Source organism: Anguilla anguilla, chromosome 2 (genome assembly GCF_013347855.1).
Source record: "Anguilla anguilla isolate fAngAng1 chromosome 2, fAngAng1.pri, whole genome shotgun sequence".
In the NCBI taxonomy this organism is placed as follows: domain Eukaryota; kingdom Metazoa; phylum Chordata; class Actinopteri; order Anguilliformes; family Anguillidae; genus Anguilla; species Anguilla anguilla.
In genome coordinates, this window is record NC_049202.1 from 61561133 (window position 1) to 61585293 (window position 24161).

Here is a 24161-nt window from a genome sequence, read left to right on the forward strand (position 1 = left end):
AAATTAGCTGAATTATATATAATACAGGCCAAAAAATATTAGGGCCACTTGTCGTTAAAAAAATGACAAAAAACCCTAGGTAGAGACAAATTAAATTAGTGCATTTACTGAGTAACAAAGCAAAGTATAAACTTTGTTGTTTTCAACTTCTACCTGCAATAACACAAAAAGATTACTTTACTTAAACATAATCTGAACATGACCTTACTCAAAATAGTCTCCTTGGCTTTAATTGCAATTAAACAAATTATTGGAAGTAAGTAAGTATTGTGAGCAAGTAATTATTAAGTGTTGTTGTAGGTAGAAATAGAAAATTATTTTTTTACTTTGGTTTGTTATTCAACAAATGTTCATATATGAACTGAATTCATCATGTATAATGAAGTAAAATTGCATCTGCACTAACATTCTACTGTTCTAAGTTCAGTAGTCCTAAGCAACTGCGTTCTGACCTTCCAAGGGCTCCTCGTTCACTGGGGTATGGAAATGAGGCGAGTCGTCTGTAAATCCTGTTACATCCATTACCATGAGGAAAGGCAAACATATAAAAAGACAAACAGTTGTTGACCTGCACATACTGTATCAGGAAATGGCTGGCAAAAACTGCATATACAATTACTAGTATTCTGAAATAATGAAGAGGTTTAATAACACTTGAATTGAAGTAAACCTGCCCATTAGAAGACTTCTATCAATCAAGCCCCCACGCAGAGAGCCAAAGATTGCTTGTGAGGGAACCAAAAATCCTAGGGCCACAACTGCACAGTTATAGAGCTTAGTTGCGTTACCAATTCTCCCATTCTACATAAAATGTGAACATTAATTGTCAATTAACTTTTGTAATATGGATGTGACTTACTCCTTTTCGGTTTTCATCATTTGAGTTGTCTGTAGACGGTCTTTTGCTGCCTTTTGAAGGGCCAAGTGAAGCATTGCCTTCTGTGAAAAACAAAAGATCCAATCAGCACAAATTCTGTAATGGAGAGGAGATACCAAGAAGAGAATTCAAAAATGCTTTGAAAAAAGCCCAGTCTAGTCTATTTCCTGGCTGCGCCACTAACTGTAACACAAGCCAGTACTATCTTCAGAACAGAGACAGTCAAATTAAGATGTGAGATCTCAAATATGTGATTAGAATGCTCTTAACTGAAAATCCTAAGGCTGATAAAACAACCACTGCTGGTGACTGAAAGCAGTGGAGCTCTAGAACACTGACTTCTGATGAAACATTCCAGATAACCCACTCTTCAAAGGGTTAAAAAAGGTAAAATATTTATTCCTGCTCAGGGCTTTCAAACTTCATTACCAATGACTGTCAGTCAAGCTTTATTACCAGTGAGTGTCAAATTATCTTAAGTATATATAAAGCAGGCCAAAAATATTAGGCCACCTGTGGTTAAAAAAAAAAACCTTAGGTAAAGACAAATTAAGTTAACACATGCACATTTACTGAGAAACAAATCAAAGAATAAACTTGTTTGTTTTCAACTTCTACCTGCAATAACACAAAAGATGAATTTTATTTAAACATAACCTCAGACATGACTTTCCTCAAGATAGTCTCCTTGGCTTTAATAGCAATTAAGCAAATTATTGGAAGGAAGTAAGTATTGGAAGCAAGTCATTATTAATTGTTTTTGTAGGTAGAAATAGAAAAAAAAGTTTTTACTTTGGTTTGTTATTCAATAAATGTTCATATATTAACTAAATTCATTATGTATAATCAAGTAAAATTGCATCTGCATTAACATTCTACTGTTTGAAGTTCAGTAGTCTAAAGGAACTGCGTTCTGACCTTTCAAGAGATCCTGTTTCTCTGGAGTATGAAAATGAGGTGAGTCGTATGGAAATCCGGTTCACATCCATTACCATGAGGAAAGGCAAACATGTAAAAAAGACGAAGAGTTGTTGACCTGCACATACTGTATCAGGAAATAGCTGGCAAAGACTGCATATAACAATTACTAGTATTTATGAAGTAATGAGGAGGTTTAATAACACTTGAATTGAAGTAAACCTGCCCATTAGAAAACTTCTATCAATCAAGCCCAGGAGAAACCAAGAAGAGAATTCAAAAATGCTTTGAAAAAAGCCCAGTCTAGTCTAGTTCCTTGGCTGCGCCACTAACTGTAACACAAGCCAGTACTATCTTCAGAACAGAGACAGTCAAATTAAGATGTGAGATCTCAAATATGTGATTAGAATGCTCTTAACTGAAAATCCTAATGCTGATAAAACAACCACTGCTGGTGACTGAAAGCAGTGGAGCTCTAGAACACTGACTTCTGATGAAACATTCCAGATAACCCACTCTTCAAAGGGTTAAAAAAGGTAAATATTTATTCCTGCTCAGGGCTTTCAAACTTCATTACCAATGACTGTCAGTCAAGCTTTATTACCAGTGAGTGTCAAATTATCTTAAGTATATATAAAGCAGGCCAAAAATATTAGGCCACCTGTGGTTAAAAAAAAAAACCTTAGGTAAAGACAAATTAAGTTAACACATGCACATTTACTGAGAAACAAATCAAAGAATAAACTTGTTTGTTTTCAACTTCTACCTGCAATAACACAAAAAGATGAATTTTATTTAAACATAACCTCAGACATGACTTTCCTCAAGATAGTCTCCTTGGGCTTTAATAGCAATTAAGCAAATTATTGGAAGGAAGTAAGTATTGGAAGCAAGTCATTATTAATTGTTTTTGTAGGTAGAAATAGAAAAAAAAGTTTTTACTTTGGTTTGTTATTCAATAAATGTTCATATATTAACTAAATTCATTATGTATAATCAAGTAAAATTGCATCTGCATTAACATTCTACTGTTTGAAGTTCAGTAGTCTAAAGGAACTGCGTTCTGACCTTTCAAGAGATCCTGTTTCTCTGGAGTATGAAAATGAGGTGAGTCGTATGGAAATCCGGTTCACATCCATTACCATGAGGAAAGGCAAACATGTAAAAAAAAGACGAAGAGTTGTTGACCTGCACATACTGTATCAGGAAATAGCTGGCAAAGACTGCATATAACAATTACTAGTATTTATGAAGTAATGAGGAGGTTTAATAACACTTGAATTGAAGTAAACCTGCCCATTAGAAAACTTCTATCAATCAAGCCCAGGAGAAACCAAGAAGAGAATTCAAAAATGCTTTGAAAAAAGCCCAGTCTAGTCTAGTTCCTTGGCTGCGCCACTAACTGTAACACAAGCCAGTACTATCTTCAGAACAGAGACAGTCAAATTAAGATGTGAGATCTCAAATATGTGATTAGAATGCTCTTAACTGAAAATCCTAATGCTGATAAAACAACCACTGCTGGTGACTGAAAGCAGTGGAGCTCTAGAACACTGACTTCTGATGAAACATTCCAGATAACCCACTCTTCAAAGGGTTAAAAAAGGTAAATATTTATTCCTGCTCAGGGCTTTCAAACTTCATTACCAATGACTGTCAGTCAAGCTTTATTACCAGTGAGTGTCAAATTATCTTAAGTATATATAAAGCAGGCCAAAAATATTAGGCCACCTGTGGTTAAAAAAAAAAACCTTAGGTAAAGACAAATTAAGTTAACACATGCACATTTACTGAGAAACAAATCAAAGAATAAACTTGTTTGTTTTCAACTTCTACCTGCAATAACACAAAAAGATGAATTTTATTTAAACATAACCTCAGACATGACTTTCCTCAAGATAGTCTCCTTGGGCTTTAATAGCAATTAAGCAAATTATTGGAAGGAAGTAAGTATTGGAAGCAAGTCATTATTAATTGTTTTTGTAGGTAGAAATAGAAAAAAAAGTTTTTACTTTGGTTTGTTATTCAATAAATGTTCATATATTAACTAAATTCATTATGTATAATCAAGTAAAATTGCATCTGCATTAACATTCTACTGTTTGAAGTTCAGTAGTCTAAAGGAACTGCGTTCTGACCTTTCAAGAGATCCTGTTTCTCTGGAGTATGAAAATGAGGTGAGTCGTATGGAAATCCGGTTCACATCCATTACCATGAGGAAAGGCAAACATGTAAAAAAAGACGAAGAGTTGTTGACCTGCACATACTGTATCAGGAAATAGCTGGCAAAAACTGCAAATACCAATTGCTAGTATTTATGAAGTAATGAGGAGGTTTAATAACACTTGAATTGAAGTAAACCTGCCCATTAGAAGACTTCTATCAATCAAGCCCCAACGCAGAGGGCCAAAGATTGCTTGTGAGGGAAACAAAAATCCTAGGGCCACAACTGCACAGTTATAGAGCTCGGTTACATCACCAATTCTCCCATTCTACAATTAAATGTGAATAGTAATTGTCAATTACTTTTGTAATATGGATGTGACTTACTCCTTTTCACTTTTTTATTTGGGCCAGCTTGTGAATGGCCACCTATATTTAATACAATAAAGTAATAATAAAGTATATATAATATATAATTCTACAATAAAATGTGAACAGTAATTGTCAGTTACTTTCTTCAGTTGGCTTGCTCTTTATCTCTCGACTACGTCCGCCTTTTCCCTTCCCTCCTTCGATGCCTGAACCACGGCCTTCTGTGAAATAAATACAAATGTAATCAGCACAAATTCTGGAATGGAGAGAAGAAACCCAAGAAAGGAATGCAAAGTGCTCTTGAAAAAAGTCCAGTCTAGTCAAGTAAAGTAAAGTGTAGTCACTTGTCGCAAACAAATGTTTGTTATATGGTTTGTAATTCAATAAATGTGCATATGTTAATTTAATTCTTCTCCACGTAAAGTAAAAAAAAAAATTAAAAAAAAAAACCTACAAGTGGCCTTACACTTTTGGACTGGACTGTGTACGTGTTTGTATATATATATATGTATATGATTTAAAAAATTGATTTTGTTTAATCATACGGTGAAATTCATGATTTTCTGTTACCTCATTACACTGGCTGTAACAGTGTCAGCACTCATCAGGTACAAACAAATACATGACAGTCAAGTGTTGACAGTTCAATTTATATAATATAATATATATATATATATATATATAATAAAAGGGTTTCTGTTATCAGTTGGATTCTTGGATTCTTGCTTCTTCTACAATGCTACAGAGTCAATAGAAAAATGTTACGTTAATACATTACTCACAATAGTCCTATACTGACCTCATAAATGGCAGACCTCTACAAGACAATATGAATATATGAAGTCCCCCACAAATGTATTTATGCTTTAGTTTAAGTACATTTACATAGTACTGAAGTGTTCATAAATTTGGGCAAATGACAGTACTCACGACTGTTAATGTTTTTCTGACTCATCTCAGTAGTTCCAGTTTAGCTGTTTGTGTTCAACACCTGCAAGCAGATTAGTGAGTGGCAAGACTGCAGAAATGGGCTCCAGCTTAATAAGTGAGCAACAACATCAACATAATAATAATAATAATAATAATAATGATAATAATAATAATAATAAATACAATATCTTTGAATTTAATACATAGAGAAATTCACAGTTAAAACAGAAAAGAAATGACAAAACAATTGAATAAAATTATTAAAATACATCAGAATCAATTAACTGGATATTAAAGAATGGATTTCTTTTTGGATAATGTTATATGTATGGCTGTGTAATATTACACTTAATAATTATTAATATTACTCTTAACTCTTAACTCTTAACTCTTTACATTAACATTACACATATTAATTTTCAGTGGACCTATCTGCCTTGTCGGTGATACTTTGTGATAATTCTAATGTAATTTAATGTAAAGTAAAAAAAAAATATATATATATATATATATATATATATATATGAGGGGCCAAACAGGAAATATTTAATTAAGTCTGATATATATATATATATATATATATATAATTTTTGATATATATACATTGAAACTGATATACACTTCTTACAGAATATAAAAATATAATTTTCAGTCTCAATCCAATTAAAAATTTATTTGGATTGCGCTGATTATGTCTTAATGAAGACCCAATGGGATGCCCAAATATATGCCTGTTCCCGAATGATATATATATATCGGTTTCAATGTATATATATCAGAAAGGATGTATATATATATATATTGTTTTCAATGTGTATATATATCAGAAATGATGTGTATATATCGGTTTTGATGTATAAATATCCAATATAATGTATATGTATTGTTTTCAATGTACAAATATCAAAAACAATGTATATATATTGGTTTTGATGTATATATATCAATAAATTATGTATATATATCACAGTTCAATGTATATATATCAAGAAAGTTGTATATATATCAGTTTCAATGTATATATATCAAAATGATGTATATATCAGACTTCATTAAATATTTCCTGTTTGGCGCCTCATATATATATATATATATATATATATATACATATATATATACACACACACACACACACACATATACACACACGCACACACTCACATGTGCACCAGACCTGGGACAAATACGTGTTTGTTTCTTAGGGATTCAAATACTTTTCTGTGCTCTGTTGATCTTGCCGGTGTAATTGAACCTGCCAATTTGACCATAAGGCGGGGTTTGCATTTTCTGAGACAAATACGTATTTGACCAAGGTCTGATGTGCACACACACATACACACATACACACACACACACACACACAGTTAGTTTGTGTGTATAAATTAAAATACACTTGTCCAGGTTGTACAGAATTGGCCACTGGAGCACACAAGACTTTACTTTGAGTAGATCTCAAAAGATCTGTTTGGCCAATAATACAGTAAAAGATGGAACTTGCTTTCCAAACTTCTACCTGTTAAACAACAGTCTAGTTTTATTTGTGAGGAACTGCAAGTGGTGTGCTTGTCACATAGTCACTTTGTATTACTGGTTTTCAGAAGATGGGTGGAACCTCATTTTTTTGCATTGAAGGATTACTCCAGTTGTCAGGATTCCCTTCACTGGAGTTCTTATTTTTATTTTTATATTGAAGAGAAAATGTCATTGGCTGATATAAAAATGTCTTTGCATATTCAAATACCTGTCTCAATTTTCTGTTCTTTTTGGAAAAATTTCTGGCTGTCCTGCAGCTCTGTATTCTTTTATTTTTATTTTTTTTGTCTAAACTGAATGTACACACCGAAGAGGACGAGTCCGTACTGGCACTTTCTGAGTAATAAATAGTTATGATCGGCTGTCGATGCAGTAAAAAATGTTCTTCACTTCTGTGCGATGCCCTGGATAAGAGTTTCTGCTAAATTATTGTAAAGTGATGTAATAACTTAGTGTTCCTATTGTCCACACTTCTCTCTTTTTTACAGCACTTTATTTATTTTTTACAGTGTACAATGTGTGTTCAAATGGCGATCCATTAAGAACTTTAAGGTCGCATTTAAAAATAAAAAAGAACTTTGAAATCTGTTCTAAAACTGACTTGTAACCAAGGCAGTGACTTAAGAAAGGGAGAAATCTGTGTTGTCTTGGATGTTGATCCAAGAACTGATTTCTTTGGTAGAATAAAGAATGTACTCTTACCAGCTAGTTGAAAAGATTTTCAGTATCAGTCTGTGGCAGAAATCAGCCAAATATAAACATTTTTCTACCACGTTTACCAATGTTTACATCTGTTCTGTTTGTATTGTGTATGTAATGTACAGTAGTTCAGTGATCATTGAGTCTGCAGTGCCTACGCTAGTTCCTTATTAGAAATCACAGTACAAGATCACACTGCTTTCAAATCTAAAATATTCATAAATGCAAAGCGTCAAGAAATAAGTGTCAGAACAACATTGATTTGATTATTTTCTGTACTGACCTGCTGGGTGATGGATCTCTCCCGTGCCGCTTCTTGGTTTGCTCTCCAGACTGCATTTGTGCATTTAAATATGCACCTCTGGTTTCAATTTTGATGAAGTGAAAGTAATTATTGTTTCTTTCCCAGAATGAACCTGGTTGTCATACCGGATTTCAGGAGGTGGGTGGAAACTCAACTTTGTGTAGAAGTATGATATCAAATGTCAGGATCCCTTTCATTTAAAATGAAGAGGAGGCATCATGATTGGTATAAAAATCGGATTGGTTCCTGGTCTACACTTTTACCTATTTTAGGATTTTATTAATTTTTAATTATTAATTCTGGTAATCCTTGAATGACCCTTGAATGGTTTAACTACTGCTCTATATTCATCTTGACAAAATTGAAAGTCGCATTTCTTTGGTCACCGTGAAGTTGCAGTGTTCTGTTGGACTTACCAGTGCCTGAGGTAAGTAAGTGTGTGTGTGTGTGTGTGTGTGCGCGCGCGTGCATGTGTGCGTGTCAGGGAATCGGGTTCAGCAAAAAGACATAGTAATCATCTCCCTCATCTTTCTAGGTTGCTGCTGGGGGAAGAAGGAAGTGGAAAATGTGACAGGTCTGCATGACATCAAGATGAGCATGACATGTGCGACGTGCAAAATTCATTTGCACAAAGCATACCGTGATGACTTGTCCCTCATGTGCTGTGTAGATACACAGATACACACGCACACACACACACACGCCTCGTTCATATTGCTCATCTCTTGTTCATTTTTGTTCATTTCTGGTTCTAAACATTCTAAACATTGCATAAATAAAGATTACTTTCAATAAAAATCCTTATGACTCATTTGGCTTGATTTTAAGTGAACGGGTCAATTTGTCTCGTCTCTATTTAGCAACATCACCCCATGAAAAAAAAAATGTTTAAAAATGTAAAACAAATTTAAAATTAAATGTTATATAAAACTAGTGTATTTTATATCTAGGTTTTTCCGATATACAGAAAAAAGAGTTTGAACATGTATTTTTTATGAAAAACGAGTGAATTATCCTAATGAAACCATGATCTGTGAGAGGTGAATAACACCATTGCACTGTTTTCCTTTCATAAAGGGAATTAATGATGAGTAGAACCATGCATTAAGACAGCATGGTTCTAGTCATCAAGGTCTAGATTGAAGAGCGTGATAAATAAATCAGTTGAATCAAGTGTTGTAGGTTTGGTCCAAAACAGAAACCTACACCGAGACTGGCACTTTTCTGATAAGATTGGACATCCCTGATGTCCCATATATTCAAAACAGAGCGCCCACGTAAGTCCTGAATGGTACTGTATCAGCCTGCTGTTGTTTTTCTATTTTGGCAGCAATTTTATATCAGATTAGCTGTGTTTCTTAGTAAAAGGCCATGAGGGTGAATGGAATTTTCTGAAATCTGTGTGTATTTATTGGCAGACGTGATCTCAGGAACTGGTACCAACCGGTCGCTGACAAACTGGCTTTTAATCTCATATCTGAAGATCTGTGTCTGTGTTGTCGATGTTGCTCTGTTTCATTGAGAGTCACTGTCATCCCCACGCCCCAGAAACCACTGTCACATATTTTTATTTACATCTCTAGTAATGTCAAGACATACTACTGTAAACATTAGTTTATTTTTTGTGCCCTGTCTCATGCAGGTTGGTTTGCTGACTTTTAAAAAATTATTTTAGCGTTACTTGACTTTGACTTTCTAGTTTTCCTGTGCAAAATGGCCAAATAGACATAAACCCCAAATCTCAATTCTCTGAAGTATTGCTTCGTACACGAAACAGCCATTCTTCCCACCGATAAAAATACATTGATCATGATATACAGCTCTGGCCAATAGCATAAGGGAGGAGGAAACACTTTTTTGGTGAATTCAGGAGGCGTTGGTAAATCTGCAGCCGTTCTTCATATGACCTTGTAAATTACAGATAAATCATATTCCCTTTTGTGTTTACAATGGCATGTCATGTACACAAACCGCAGTTGGAGCCGACTGATCCATCACCTGTTCTTTCTTCTCCTTTGCTGTCGCCCTTTCATAAAGTAATGGCCATGTGTCGCAGGTCAATGCAGAGGGTTTTCACACAATTGTTTAACACAAGCGAAAATAAGATTAATGATATGCTTGTAATTTTAGATACGCTTTTTCACATGAGACAAAAACTCTTACTCCAGGAGAAATCAAACAGAAACATGGCATGAATTTGTTTTGGCGTTGGTTATTTTGTGATTAATATTGGCAATATTATTGTACTTCGTATTACTAGAGATGTAAATAAAAGATATACCATTACAGTTTTCAGTATTTTAAAAGTAATTTTATACTGTACGATACACAATGTTCCTGTAATCCATTTGTAATTGTACTTGATTTGAATCTTGTTGGGTTCCTAGTATTTTTCTGTTTCAGCTTTGCTTTTATTTGTTGTAACTGTCCAGTCATGCCCAGTTATTTCCCCTAACAAATGTTTTGCCAGATACAATCATCCCCCTAGTGTTGCCTGTGCACTAGGAGGATACAGGTGCTAAAAAAATATATTACGGGGCATGGTGGGGAAAGGGAAAGGGACGGTTGGGGAGGTTAGGACTCCTTGTCTAACTCTCATCAATTCACTACGTGCCTCTGTGAAATAATGTGGTTCTTGTCAGAATATTCTAAGTTATCCTTTATGGCAGACCAGGTTTCTGTAAATCATGTGTAATTCTACTTGTGTTGAATCCTGTCATGCAAGTTGGATTCCCAGTTCTCTTCTGTTTCAGTTTTGCTTTCGCTATTTTCGCCTATTCATTTTTAATTATTAATTCTGGTTATCCTTGAATGATCCTTGAATGGTTTAACTACTGCTCTATATGTCAGGGTTCTGGGTCCCCCCCCCCTTGTTGTTCTCTGTTGGGCCGCCAGATGGCGGCACCTCTGCTTTGTGTTCAGTTAATTGTTTTATTGTTTCCAATTATCTCATTATTAGTTGCGTTTTGTCTCGTGTTCCCTTCCCTCTCTGTGGCTTGATTGTTCATCGTGCCCTCCTGTGTCTCGTCTGCGTCTTTCTACTTAAATCTCCCTCTTCCCTCACTCAGGCGCTGGATTCTTGTGGTTCTGTCACCTGTTTGTGGTTCTGTTACCTGTGTGCGGTCTTGCTCTTGTTTGTTGCCCATTGCCTGCCTGTTGCTTGTTGCCTGTTTACCTGCTTGCCCTTTGCCCGTGCCTTTCCTGCTTGCTTGTTACCCGTTCCTTGCCTGCCTTATGCTCCTTGCCTACTCTGTTCTCTGTGTTTTTGGATTTTTGGATTTTTGTTTTCCCGCATTTTTTGAGTTTTTCCCTTTGTTTGTAAGAACTGCCCTGCGAGGCTCTGTTCCCTTTGTTTCCCCGTTATCTAAGTAAAGTCTGTTTTTTTACCTCTGGAGTTTTGAGTTTTTCCTGCACTCTGCGCTTGGGTCCCTTCCCGTGCCCCGCCCTGACACTATATTCATCTTTTGACAAAATTGAAAGTCACATTTCTTTGGTCACCATGAAGTTGCAGTGTTCTGTCGGATTTCAGGAGGTATATGGAACCTCCGTTGCAGCTGGAAGGTTCATGAAAACAGTTGTACTTTCTGGAACATCCTTTAGCTTTTATAACTTCCAATGAACGCTTCCTGTAAGTGCTCACAAGCACCTCTCTTTTGCAATCTTGGCCCATTCTTCCTGTGCAAATGCTTCAAGTTCACCGATATTCTCTGGTTTTCATGATGCCACTGCTTTCTTCAAATCCCACCAAAGATTTTCAATGGAATTTAAATCTGGGGACTGAGAAGGCCAGTCAAGGACATTCCAAGATCGTTCCCTGAACCAAGCTTTGGTTGACTTGGATGTATGCTTGGGATCATTGTCTTGCTGGAAAGTACAATGATCACCAAGCTTCAGCTTATGCACTGAGGCCATCACATTTTTCCGCAGAATGGCCTGGTATTTCAAGGAATCCATGGTGCCAGTCACACGCTGAAGATTGCCAGTACCAGGAGCAGCAAAACACCCCCACAGAAGAACTTACTCACCTCCATACTTGACTATGGGGATGGTGATCTTCTTGTCATAAGCTGCACCTTTCTTGTGCCATACATACCACTTATCCATGGGTCTAAACAATTCCAGTTTTGTCTCGTCACTCCACTTATACTTATCCAAATGACGTCTTGCATATTCAAGTCGATTTTCATATGCTTACTGGCTAAGAGTGGAGTACGGCGAGGTGTCCGGCCATGAAGGCCTTGCTTGTTAAATATCCTTCTTATCGTCTGTACTGATACTTTTGTTCCAGCTTTCAAAAGGTCATCCTGTAAGCCTTTGGCAGTAATATGAGGGGTTTTCTCAGCAGTTCTTACGATGTGCCTGATACCAGTTGATGTAACTTTACTCTTCCTTCCACGTCCAGGTAGGTTTACTGCTATTCTATGACTTTTAAACTTCCTTATGATGCTGCCAATTTTGTCACTTTGAATTTCAATATCTTGGAGATCTTTTTGTATCCATTGCCTTTTTTATGCAATGGAATAATTTTTTCTCTTAAATTTTGAGAGAGCTCCTTTGTCTTTGGCACGTTTGCTAGTCAGCCTCAGATTGATGTGAAGAAGTGCATTGGTGGGATTTATATGTTTATCACAGGTGAAGCAAACAGTATCGTTATGGATTTCCTAAGGGCTCAAGTGTGTTTCCACAAAATTTTGTCATACAGACCATCAAATATTTTTAAAATGGTGATATTGAATGAGGGTTGAATATTTATGATATGGCTGAAATACAAAATTTACATGCTACTCGGAAATCTTAAAAAATAAATTTTTATTTTGAATTTTAACAGAACACACAAGTGACTTACATGTTGTTTTTTTTTAGTTTCAAGTCCACCCATTGCTAAAATGTGATGAAGCATACAGTCTGGTTTCAGTTGTGATGAAGTGAAAGTAATTATTGTGCCTGTCAATTATTGAGTCAACCGGATTGTACCAGATTCCGAAGATGGGTGGAAACTCAGCTTTGCATTGAAGGATGACATGTCAGACGTCAGGATCCCTTTCATTTAAAATTATTCTTATTTTTATTTTTTTTTGGGGATGAAGAGGTGGACACGCCTTCTTATTAGTGGTTTTGGCTGGTTTAGCCACACCCATTGAGGTGCATCTTATCAAACATACAGCTTTGCAATCTCCATTGACAAACACTGGCAGTAGAACGGGTTATACTAAAGTGCTCTGTGACTTTCAATGTGGCTCTATCATAGGATACCACCTTTCCAACAAGTCAGTTCATCAAATTTCTGCCCTGCTAGAGCTGCTCCAGTCAGCTGTAAGTGCTGTTATTGTGAAGTGGAAACGTATAGGAGCAACAACAGATCAGTCACAAAGCGATAGGCCACACAAGCACACAGAACGAGACTGGCAAGTGCTGACGCATGTAGCGTGTAAAAATCATCTTTCCTCGATTGCAAAACTCACTACAAAGTTCCAAATTACCTCTGGAAACAATGTCAGCACAAGAACTGTTCGTCAAGAGCTTTATGAAATGGGTTTCCATGGTCAAACAGCCGTACATAAGCCTAAGCCTAACTTGGCTGAAGTTGTGTGAAGCACAATCGCCACTCTGGAGCAGTGGAAACGTGATCTCTGGAGTGATGAATCACGCTTCACTATCTGACAATCTAGTTTTGGTGAATTGGCAAACAATGAACCTTACTGAAAACAGCAGAGGTCTGTGGGAAGGAGACCCTGAGGCATGAGGTGCTGAAAGAAGCTTTCAGAGTAGAGGATGAGTCTGAGGAAGAGGAGCGTAAAAAAGACACTAAGGAGAGAGGCTGAAGTGAGAGGCAGAGGGGAACAGAAGGTGTGCAGTGATTCTCTGCTTTAGTTTCCCTCTCTGGTGCTTATATCGTGCTCTGTACAGCTCTCTCTAATCTGTGTTAATCTCTGTGTGTGTGAGAGAGTGAGTGAGTGAGATAGACTGAGAGTGTGTGTGCGTGTGAGAGAGCATTGCATTCTTCAAACAAGAGGGATTTTTTGATCTTGCTTACTGCTATCTACTGTCATCTAGTGGCCATTTCTGAAGTGTGTGATACCACTACCCTTTCATCAGTGTTTTGAAACAAATTCCTCTGATTTCTTGTGCCATACATACCACTTATCCATGGGTCTAAACAATTCCAGTTTTGTCTCGTCACTCCACTTATACTTATCCAAATGACGTCTTGCATATTCAAGTCGATTTTCATATGCTTACTGGCTAAGAGTGGAGTACGGCGAGGTGTCCGGCCATGAAGGCCTTGCTTGTTAAATATCCTTCTTATCGTCTGTACTGATACTTTTGTTCCAGCTTTCAAAAGGTCATCCTGTAAGCCTTTGGCAGTAATATGAGGGGTTTTCTCAGCAGTTCTTACGATGTGCCTGATACCAGTTGATGTAACTTTACTCTTCCTTCCACGTCCAGGTAGGTTTACTGCTATTCTATGACTTTTAAACTTCCTTATGATGCTGCCAATTGTGTCACTTTGAATTTCAATATCTTGGAGATCTTTTTGTATCCATTGCCTTTTTTATGCAATGGAATAATTTTTTCTCTTAAATTTTGAGAGAGCTCCTTTGTCTTTGGCACGTTTGCTAGTCAGCCTCAGATTGATGTGAAGAAGTGCATTGGTGGGATTTATATGTTTATCACAGGTGAAGCAAACAGTATCGTTATGAATTTCCTAAGGGCTCAAGTGTGTTTCCACAAAATTTTGTCATACAGACCATCAAATATTTTTAAAATGGTGATATTGAATGAGGGTTGAATATTTATGATATGGCTGAAATACAAAATTTACATGCTACTCGGAAATCTTAAAAAATAAATTTTTATTTTGAATTTTAACAGAACACACAAGTGACTTACATGTTGTTTTTTTTTAGTTTCAAGTCCACCCATTGCTAAAATGTGATGAAGCATACAGTCTGGTTTCAGTTGTGATGAAGTGAAAGTAATTATTGTGCCTGTCAATTATTGAGTCAACCGGATTGTACCAGATTCCGAAGATGGGTGGAAACTCAGCTTTGCATTGAAGGATGACATGTCAGACGTCAGGATCCCTTTCATTTAAAATTATTCTTATTTTTATTTTTTTTTGGGGATGAAGAGGTGGACACGCCTTCTTATTAGTGGTTTTGGCTGGTTTAGCCACACCCATTGAGGTGCATCTTATCAAACATACAGCTTTGCAATCTCCATTGACAAACACTGGCAGTAGAACGGGTCATACTAAAGTGCTCTGTGACTTTCAATGTGGCTCTATCATAGGATACCACCTTTCCAACAAGTCAGTTCATCAAATTTCTGCCCTGCTAGAGCTGCTCCAGTCAGCTGTAAGTGCTGTTATTGTGAAGTGGAAACGTATAGGAGCAACAACAGATCAGTCACAAAGCGATAGGCCACACAAGCACACAGAACGAGACTGGCAAGTGCTGACGCATGTAGCGTGTAAAAATCATCTTTCCTCGATTGCAAAACTCACTACAAAGTTCCAAATTACCTCTGGAAACAATGTCAGCACAAGAACTGTTCGTCAAGAGCTTTATGAAATGGGTTTCCATGGTCAAACAGCCGTACATAAGCCTAAGCCTAACTTGGCTGAAGTTGTGTGAAGCACAATCGCCACTCTGGAGCAGTGGAAACGTGATCTCTGGAGTGATGAATCACGCTTCACTATCTGACAATCTAGTTTTGGTGAATTGGCAAACAATGAACCTTACTGAAAACAGCAGAGGTCTGTGGAAAGGAGACCCTGACGCATGAGGTGCTGAAAGAAGCTTTCAGAGTAGAGGATGAGTCTGAGGAAGAGGAGCGTAAAAAAGACACTAAGGAGAGAGGCTGAAGTGAGAGGCAGAGGGGAACAGAAGGTGTGCAGTGATTCTCTGCTTTAGTTTCCCTCTCTGGTGCTTATATCGTGCTCTGTACAGCTCTCTCTAATCTGTGTTAATCTCTGTGTGTGTGAGAGAGTGAGTGAGTGAGATAGACTGAGAGTGTGTGTGCGTGTGAGAGAGCATTGCATTCTTCAAACAAGAGGGATTTTTTGATCTTGCTTACTGCTATCTACTGTCATCTAGTGGCCATTTCTGAAGTGTGTGATACCACTACCCTTTCATCAGTGTTTTGAAACAAATTCCTCTGATTGGTATTATTTAAAAGACACAAGAAGATTTTCTGAGTTCAAATTAAATGCAAATAGCCTGTCTAGTTAGTCAAATCACAAACACATTTTCACATCCTTGCAACACGGGATGGACATTTGGTGGAAGCCAGAGACAGACAGTAGCTACAGATTTGGATGCACGCAGTTGGCAGTAATGTTTGTAAAATTACTTTTTTGGGCTTTTTTTTTGGCTCAAATTGGTCTGTGCATTTTAACAAATCAGGGAATCTTATTGTGAAAATCAATGTGTAAGTGACTGATAAAGAATGGTAAAATTCAAGAAATAATAGAAAAGTTTATTCAATAAAATACAATAACCCTCAGGCCCCAGACAGCATTTAAAATCAGTGATTTCAGGTGACATGCAGAACACCTTCTCCTTTTGAGGTTCATGAAATAATACAGCACATCCTATGAAACAATAGGTAAATCCCAAAAACAATTTTGGGAACTGATCTCAGTAGGACCTCGCTGCATAGATAAAGGGTCATTACTAAATGAAAAAGCATTTAGCAGGAGCTGCAGTCTTACAAAAGTAATGAATGAATTAATGATTTAATTAATGAAACAATGGATTCAAATGTATTCATAAACAACCGAAATCAATGAAAAAAATTCACATTACATAGTATTGTACAAACTCCCAATTACCTCGTACTTGAACCAAAGAATAGCTACCCTAAAAATAAATGTGTCCTGCAAAACTACGACTACTCCAAAAGCATTGTTCAAACCGCTTTGTGTAAAAACTATCAAAAAATCATCATGATCATATTTCCCTAACATGATGCACATATGAGCAATGCCTTCAGTTTGCCCTTGGGGAGAATCACTATACACTTTAACACTGTGGGTGTAACTAGCATTGTGTGGCAATTGGCAGTCGGCATCTGAAGTGGAGCAGAGTAATTCTCACCGGTAAGGATTAGAGTGAAGGCAGTGAGAGAGAGGAGGCGGTATTTGGTCAAAGGGATTATAAAAAATAAAAATAAAAAATGTTTTAATGCCAAAAGTAGCTGGTAGTTCCTGCTGTTAATTACACCTCAAAATGATAAAAATATAATTAACTACTACAACCAATGGGCTACACAAATTTGTATGTAGTTGAACTACTAGTGAACTTCTGCAAAATGTAAATAAGCAACTAGTTTAACTGCAAATATTTAACTGTTAAATTACTCCCCCCACACTGTAAATATTTCTGTGTTAAAATTTTTAGGAGCGTCCTAAAGGGCACTCTTGATAGAAATTAGGAAAAATGATCGTTAAAAAAAACATAGGTAAGGAGTTATATTATATTGGAAAACAATATTCTGTTGGCGCCGCAGATGGCTGCCTCGGTGTGTTGACCAAAACAAATTCCTCGTATGTGTAAATGTACTTGGCAATAAAATACGATTCTGATTCTGATTCTGATTCTGTCATAAATGTGCTGCAACAAAAACAAGTAAATTGGCACAAGTAAACATTCTAATGAAATAAAATAATTCAAAATTAAATCTGCATTAACATTCTGTTCCTCTAAGTTCTTCTGAGTCCAAAGGAACTGCGTTCTGACCTTCCAAGGACTTCGGAATCACTGGGGTATGAAAATCAGATGAGTCGTCTGTAAATCCAGTTCACATCCATTACCATCAGGAAAGGCAAACATAAAAAAGACAAATGGTTGTTGACCTGCACATACTGTATCAGGAAATAGCTGGCAAAAACTGCAAATACCAATTACTAGTATTTCTGAAATAATGAAGAGGTTTAATAACACTTGAATTGAAGTAAACCTGCCCGTTAGAAGACTTCTATCAATCAAGCCCCCACGCAGAGAGCCAAAGATTGCTTGTGAGGGAAACAAAAACCCTAGGGCCACAACTGAACAGTTATAGAGATTGGTTGCATTACCAATTCTCCCATTCTACAATACAATGTGAACAGTAGTTGTCAATTACTTTTGTAATATGGATGTGACTTACTCAATTTCTTTGGTTTACGTGGGCCTTTTGGATGCACTCATTCGGGGCCTTGAGAATAGCCACCTGAAGTATAGCCTTCTGTGAAATAAATAAAAATCAAATCAGCACAAATTCTGGAATGGAGAGGAGATACCAAGAAGAGAATTCAAGAATGCTTTGAATAAAGCCCAGCCTAGTCTAGTTCCTTGGCTGCGCCACTAACTGTAACACAAGCCAGTACTATCTTCAGAACAGAGACAGTCAAATTAAGATGTGAGATCACAAATATGTGATTAGAATGCTCTTAACTGAAAATCCTAATGCTGAAAAAACAACCACTGCTGGTGACTGAAAGCAGTGGAGCTCTAGAACACTGACTTATGATGAAACATTCCAGATCACCCACTCTTCAAAGGGTTAAAAAAGGTAAATATTTATTCCTGCTCAGGGCTTTCAAGCTTCATTACCAATGACTGTCAATCAAGCTTTATTACCAATCAGTGTCAAATTATCTGAAGTATATATAATACAGGCCAAAAATATTAGGCCACCTGTGGTTAAAAAAAATTTTTTTTTTTAAAAACCTTAGGTAGAGACAAATTAAGTTAACACATGCGCATTTACCGAGTAACGAAGCAAAGTATAAACTTTTTTCTTTTCAACATCTACCTGCAATAACACAAAAAGCTGACCTTTACTTAAACATAATCTGAGACATGACTTTCCTCAAAATAGTCTCCTTTGGCTTTAATTACAATTAAACAAATTATTGGAAGTAAGTAAATATTGGAAGCAAGTAATTATTAAGTGTTTTCATAGGTAGAAATAGAAAAAAAAAGTTTTTACTTTGGTTTTTATTCAACAAATGTTCATATATTAACTAAATTCATCATGTAAAATCAAGTAGAATTGCATCTGAATTAGCATTATATTGTTCTAAGTTCAGTAGTCCTAAGGAATTGCATTCTGACCTTCAAAGGACTCCAGGTCCACTAGGGTATGGAAATGAGGCGAGTCATATGGAAATCCAGTTCACATCCATTACCATGGGGAAAGGCAAACATATAAAAAAGACAAACAGTTGTTGACCTGCACATACTGTATCAGGAAATAGCTGGCAAAGACTGCATATAACAATTACTAGTATTTATGAAGTAATGAGGAGGTTTAATAACACTTGAATTGAAGTAAACCTGCCCATTAGAAAACTTCTATCAATCAAGCCCAGGAGAAACCAAGAAGAGAATTCAAAAATGCTTTGAAAAAAGCCCAGTCTAGTCTAGTTCCTTGGCTGCGCCACTAACTGTAACACAAGCCAGTACTATCTTCAGAACAGAGACAGTCAAATTAAGATGTGAGATCTCAAATATGTGATTAGAATGCTCTTAACTGAAAATCCTAATGCTGATAAAACAACCACTGCTGGTGACTGAAAGCAGAGGAACTCTAGAACATTGACTTCTGATGAAACATTCCAAAAAACCCACTCTTCAAAGGGTTAAAAAAGGTAAATATTTATTCCTGCTCAGGGCTTTCAAGCTTCATTACCAATGACTGTCAATCAAGCTTCATTACCAATCAGTGTTAAATTATCTGAAATATATATAATACAGGCCAAAAATATTGGGCTACCTGTGGTTAAAAAAATAAAGTAAAATAAAAAAAAACCTTAGGTAGAGACAAATTAAGTTAACACATGCGCATTTACTGAGCAACAAAGCTAAATAGGAACTGTTTTGTTTTCATCTTCTACCTGCAATAACATAAAAATATGACTTTTACTTAAACATAATCTGAGACAGGACTTTCCTCAAAATAGTCTCCTTTGGCTTTAATTGCAATTAAACAAATGATTGGAAGTAAGTAAGTATTGGAAGCAAATAATAATTAAGTGTTTTTGTAGGTAGAAATAGAAAAAAAGTTTTTACTTTGGTTTGTTATTCAACAAATGTTCATATATTAACTAAATTCATCATATAAAATCAAGTAAAATTGCATCTGCATTAACATTCTACTGTTCTAAGTTCAGTAGTCCTAAGCAACTGCGTTCTGACCTTCCATGGGATCCTCATTCACTGGGGTATGGAAATGAGGCGAGTCGTCTGTAAATCCAGTTCACATGCATTACCATGGGGAAAGGCAAACATATAAAAAAGACAAATGGTTGATGACCTGCACATACTATATCAGGAAATAGCTGACAAAAACTGCATATACCAACTACTAGTATTTATGAAGTAATGAGGAGGTTTAATAACACTTGAATTGAAGTAAACCTGCCGTTTGAAGACTTCTATCAATCAAGTCCAGGAGATACCAAGAAGAGAATTCAAAAATGCTTTGAAAAAAGCCCAGTCTAGTCTAGTTCCTTGGCTGCGCCACTAACTGTAACACAAGCCAGTACTATCTTCAGAACAGAGACAGTCAAATTAAGATGTGAGATCTCAAATATGTGATTAGAATGCTCTTAACTGAAAATCCTAATGCTGATAAAACAACCACTGCTGGTGACTGAAAGCAGTGGAGCTCTAGAACACTGACTTCTGATGAAACATTCCAAAAAACCCACTCTTCAAAGGGTTAAAAAAGGTAAATATGTATTCCTGCTCAGGTTTTTCAATCTTCATTACCAATCAGTGTCAAATTATCTGAAGTATATATAATACAGGCCAAAAATATTGGGCTACCTGTGGTTAAAAAATAAATAAATAAATAAAACCTTAGGTAGAGACAAATTAAGTTAACACATGCACATTTACTGAGTAACGAAGCTAAGTATGAACTGTTTTGTTTTCAACTTCTACCTGCAATAACATAAAAATATGACTTTTACTTAAACATAATTGGAGACATGACTTTCCTCAAAATAGTCTCCTTTGGCTTTACTTGCAATTAAAGAAATTATTGGAAGTAAGTACGTATTGGAAGCAAGTAATTAAGTGTTTTTGTAGGTAGAAATAGAAAAAAAAGTTTTTACTTTGGATTGTTATTCAACAAATGTTCGTATATTAACTAAATTCATCATGTAATATCAAGTAAAATTGCATCTGCATTGACATTCTACTTTTCTAAGTTCAGTAGTCCTAAGGAACTGTGTTCTGACCTTCCAAGAGATCCTCGTTCACTGGGGTATGAAAATGAGGTGAGTTGTATGGAAATCCAGTTCACATCCATTACCATCAGGAAAGGCAAACATAAAAAAGACAAATGGTTGTTGACCTGCACATACTATATCAGGAAATAGCTGGCAAAAACTGCATATATCTATTACTAGTATTTCTGAAGTAATGAAGAGGTCCAAGAATAGTTGAATTGAAGTAAACCTGCCCGTTAAAAGACTTTTATCAATCAAGCCCCAACGCAGAGGGCCAAAGATTGCTTGTGAGGGAAACAAAAATCCTAGGGCCGCAATTGAACAGTTATCGAGCTCGGTTGTATTACCAATTCTCCCATTCTACAATAAAATGTGAACAGTAATTGTCAATTACTTTTGTAATATGGATGTGACTTACTCAATTTCTTTGGTTTACGTGGGCCTTTTGGATGCACTCTTTTGGAGCCTTGTGAATGGCCACGTGGAGCACTATCTTCTGTGAAATGAATAAAAATCAAATCAGCACAAATTCTGGAATGGAGAGGAGATACCAAGAAGAAAATTCAAAAATGCTTTGAAAAAAGCCCAAAAAAGCCCAAGACCAGTTCCTGGTCCAAGCAATGGTTCTATCCCGCCTGGACTACTGCAACTCTCTTCTGGCTGGACTACCGGCATCTGCCACCAGACCCCTGCAACTCATTCAGAATGCTGCGGCTCGTCTGGTCTTCAACCTCCCCAGACACTCCCACGTCACTCCCCTGCTCACTACCCTCCACTGGCTGCCTGTTATAGCTCGCATAAAATTTAAAACATTGGTCCTAGCATACCAGGCAGTCAAGGGATCAGCCCCAGCATACCTCCACAAGATATTCAAACCCTACATGCCAGCCAGATCCCTCCGTTCTGCTACCTAAGGACGCCTAGCACCTCCCCCTCTTCGCACCTGCACTTCCCGAACACGTCTCCTGTCTGTTCTGGCCCCACGATGGTGGAATGACCTCCCTATGGAGGTCAGAACAGCTGAGACACTGACCCATTTCAAACGACGACTGAAGACTCACCTCTTCAGGCTGCACCTCTCCCCATCCCTCCCTTCCCCCCTGTAAATTACTGTAAGCTTAGGGTTGTAACTAGGCAGCTGTTTCGTAGGTGACTTAGTTTATCTGTCTTAAACTACTGCTTGTATTTTTTCCATAGACTGCGTTGTTGCCGTTCTCGTTGTTTAGTGTTAATCAGTTTAACCTTCAGGGTCCAAGTTGAACTATGCGGTTGTTCCCTGCACTTGGACCGGTACTTCTCTCTAGGGGTTTCGTCATACTTGTTCCTGGTTATGGTTATACACTTTGTTGTACGTCGCTCTGGATAAGAGCGTCTGCCAAATGCCTGCAATGTAATGTAATGTAGTTTAGTTCCTTGGCTGCGCCACTAACTGTAACACAAGCCACTACTATCTTCAGAACAGAGACAGTCAAATTAAGATGTGAGATCTCAAATATGTGATTAGAAAGCTCTTAACTGAAAATCCTAATGCTGATAAAACAACCACTGCTGGTGACTGACAGCAGTGGAGCTCTAGAACACTGACTTCTGATTAAACATTCCAAAAACCGTCTCTTCAAAGGGTTAAAAAAGGTAAATATTTATTCCTGCTCAGGACTTTCAAACGTCATTACCAATGACTGTCAATCAGGTTTTATTACCAATGAGTGTAAAATTATCTGAAGTATACATAATACAGGCCAAAAATATTAGGCCACCTGTGGTTAAAAAAAAAAAAAAAAACCTTAGGTAGAGACAAATTAAGTTAACACATGCACATTTACTGAGTAACAAAGCTAAGTATGAACTGTTTTGTTTTCAACTTCTACCTGCAATAACATAAAAATATGACTTTTACTTAAACATAATCTGAGACAGGACTTTCCTCAAAATAGTCTCCTTTGGCTTTAATTGCAATTAAACAAATGATTGAAAGTAAGTAAGTATTGGAAGCAAGTAATTATTAAGTGTTCTTGTAGGTAGAAACAGAAAAAATGTTTTTACTTTGGTTTTTTATTCATCAAATGTTCATATATTAACTAAATTCATCATGTAAAATCAAGTAATATTGCATCTGCATTAACATTCTACTGTTCTAAGTTCAGTAGTCCTAAGGAACTGTGTTCTGACCCTCAGCGGGACACTGTCTCACTGGGGTATGAAAATGAGGTGAGCCGTATGGAAATCCAGTTCACATCCATTACCATGGGGAAATGCAAACATATGAAAAAAGACGAAGAGTTGTTGACCTGCACATACTGTATCAGGAAATAGCTGCCAAAAAACTGCATGCAAATTACTAGTATTGCTGAAATAATGAAGAGGTTAAAGAACACTTGAACGGTGGTACACCTGCTTGTTAGAAGACTTCTATCAATCAAGCCCCCACGCAGAGGGCCAAAGATTGCTTGTGAGGGAAACCAAAATCCTAGGGCCACAACTGCACAGTTATAGAGCTTAGTTGAATTACCAATTCTCCCATTCTACAATGAAATGTGAACAGTAATTGTCAATTACTTTTGTAATATGGATGTGACTTACTCGATTTCTTTGGTTTACATTCGCTATTTTCACACAATCTTTTGGTGAATAGAAAATCGTCAAGTGAAGCATTGCCTTCTGTGAAATAAATCAAAATCAAATCAGCACAAATTCTGGAATGGAAAGGAGAAACCAAGAAGAGAATTCAAAATGGTTTGAAAAAAGCCCAGTCTAGTCTAGTTCCTTGGCTGTGGCACTAAATGTAACACAAGCCAGTACTATCTTCAGAACAGAGACAGTCAAATTAAGATGTGAGATCACAAATATGTGATTAGAATGCTCTTAACTGAAAATCCTAATCCTGAAAAAACAACCACTGCTGGTGACTGAAAGCAGTGGAGCTCTAGAACACTGACTTATGATGAAACATTCCAGAAAACCCACTCTTCAAAGGGTTAAAAAAGGTAAATATTTATTCCTGCTCAGGGCTTTCAAGCTTCATTACCAATGACTATCAATCAAGCTTCATTACCAATCAGTGTCAAATTATCTGAAGTATATATAATACAGGCCAAAAATATTAGGCCACCTGTGGTTAAAAAAAAAAAAAAACCCTAGGT

The 24161-nt window shown here is 36.6% G+C and overlaps 1 long non-coding RNA gene across 1 annotated transcript; it reads right to left on the minus strand.

Annotated features, from left to right (window-relative positions):
- Positions 1–875: 875 nt before the first annotated feature.
- On the minus strand, positions 876–7862 carry LOC118221913. Its single transcript, XR_004764218.1, has 5 exons — positions 7776–7862; positions 5261–5321; positions 4471–4551; positions 3934–3954; positions 876–939 (listed from the first exon to the last, which is right to left on the minus strand). It is a non-coding gene; the product is annotated as an uncharacterized LOC118221913 (long non-coding RNA).
- Between the last annotated feature and the right edge of the window lie 16299 nt (positions 7863–24161).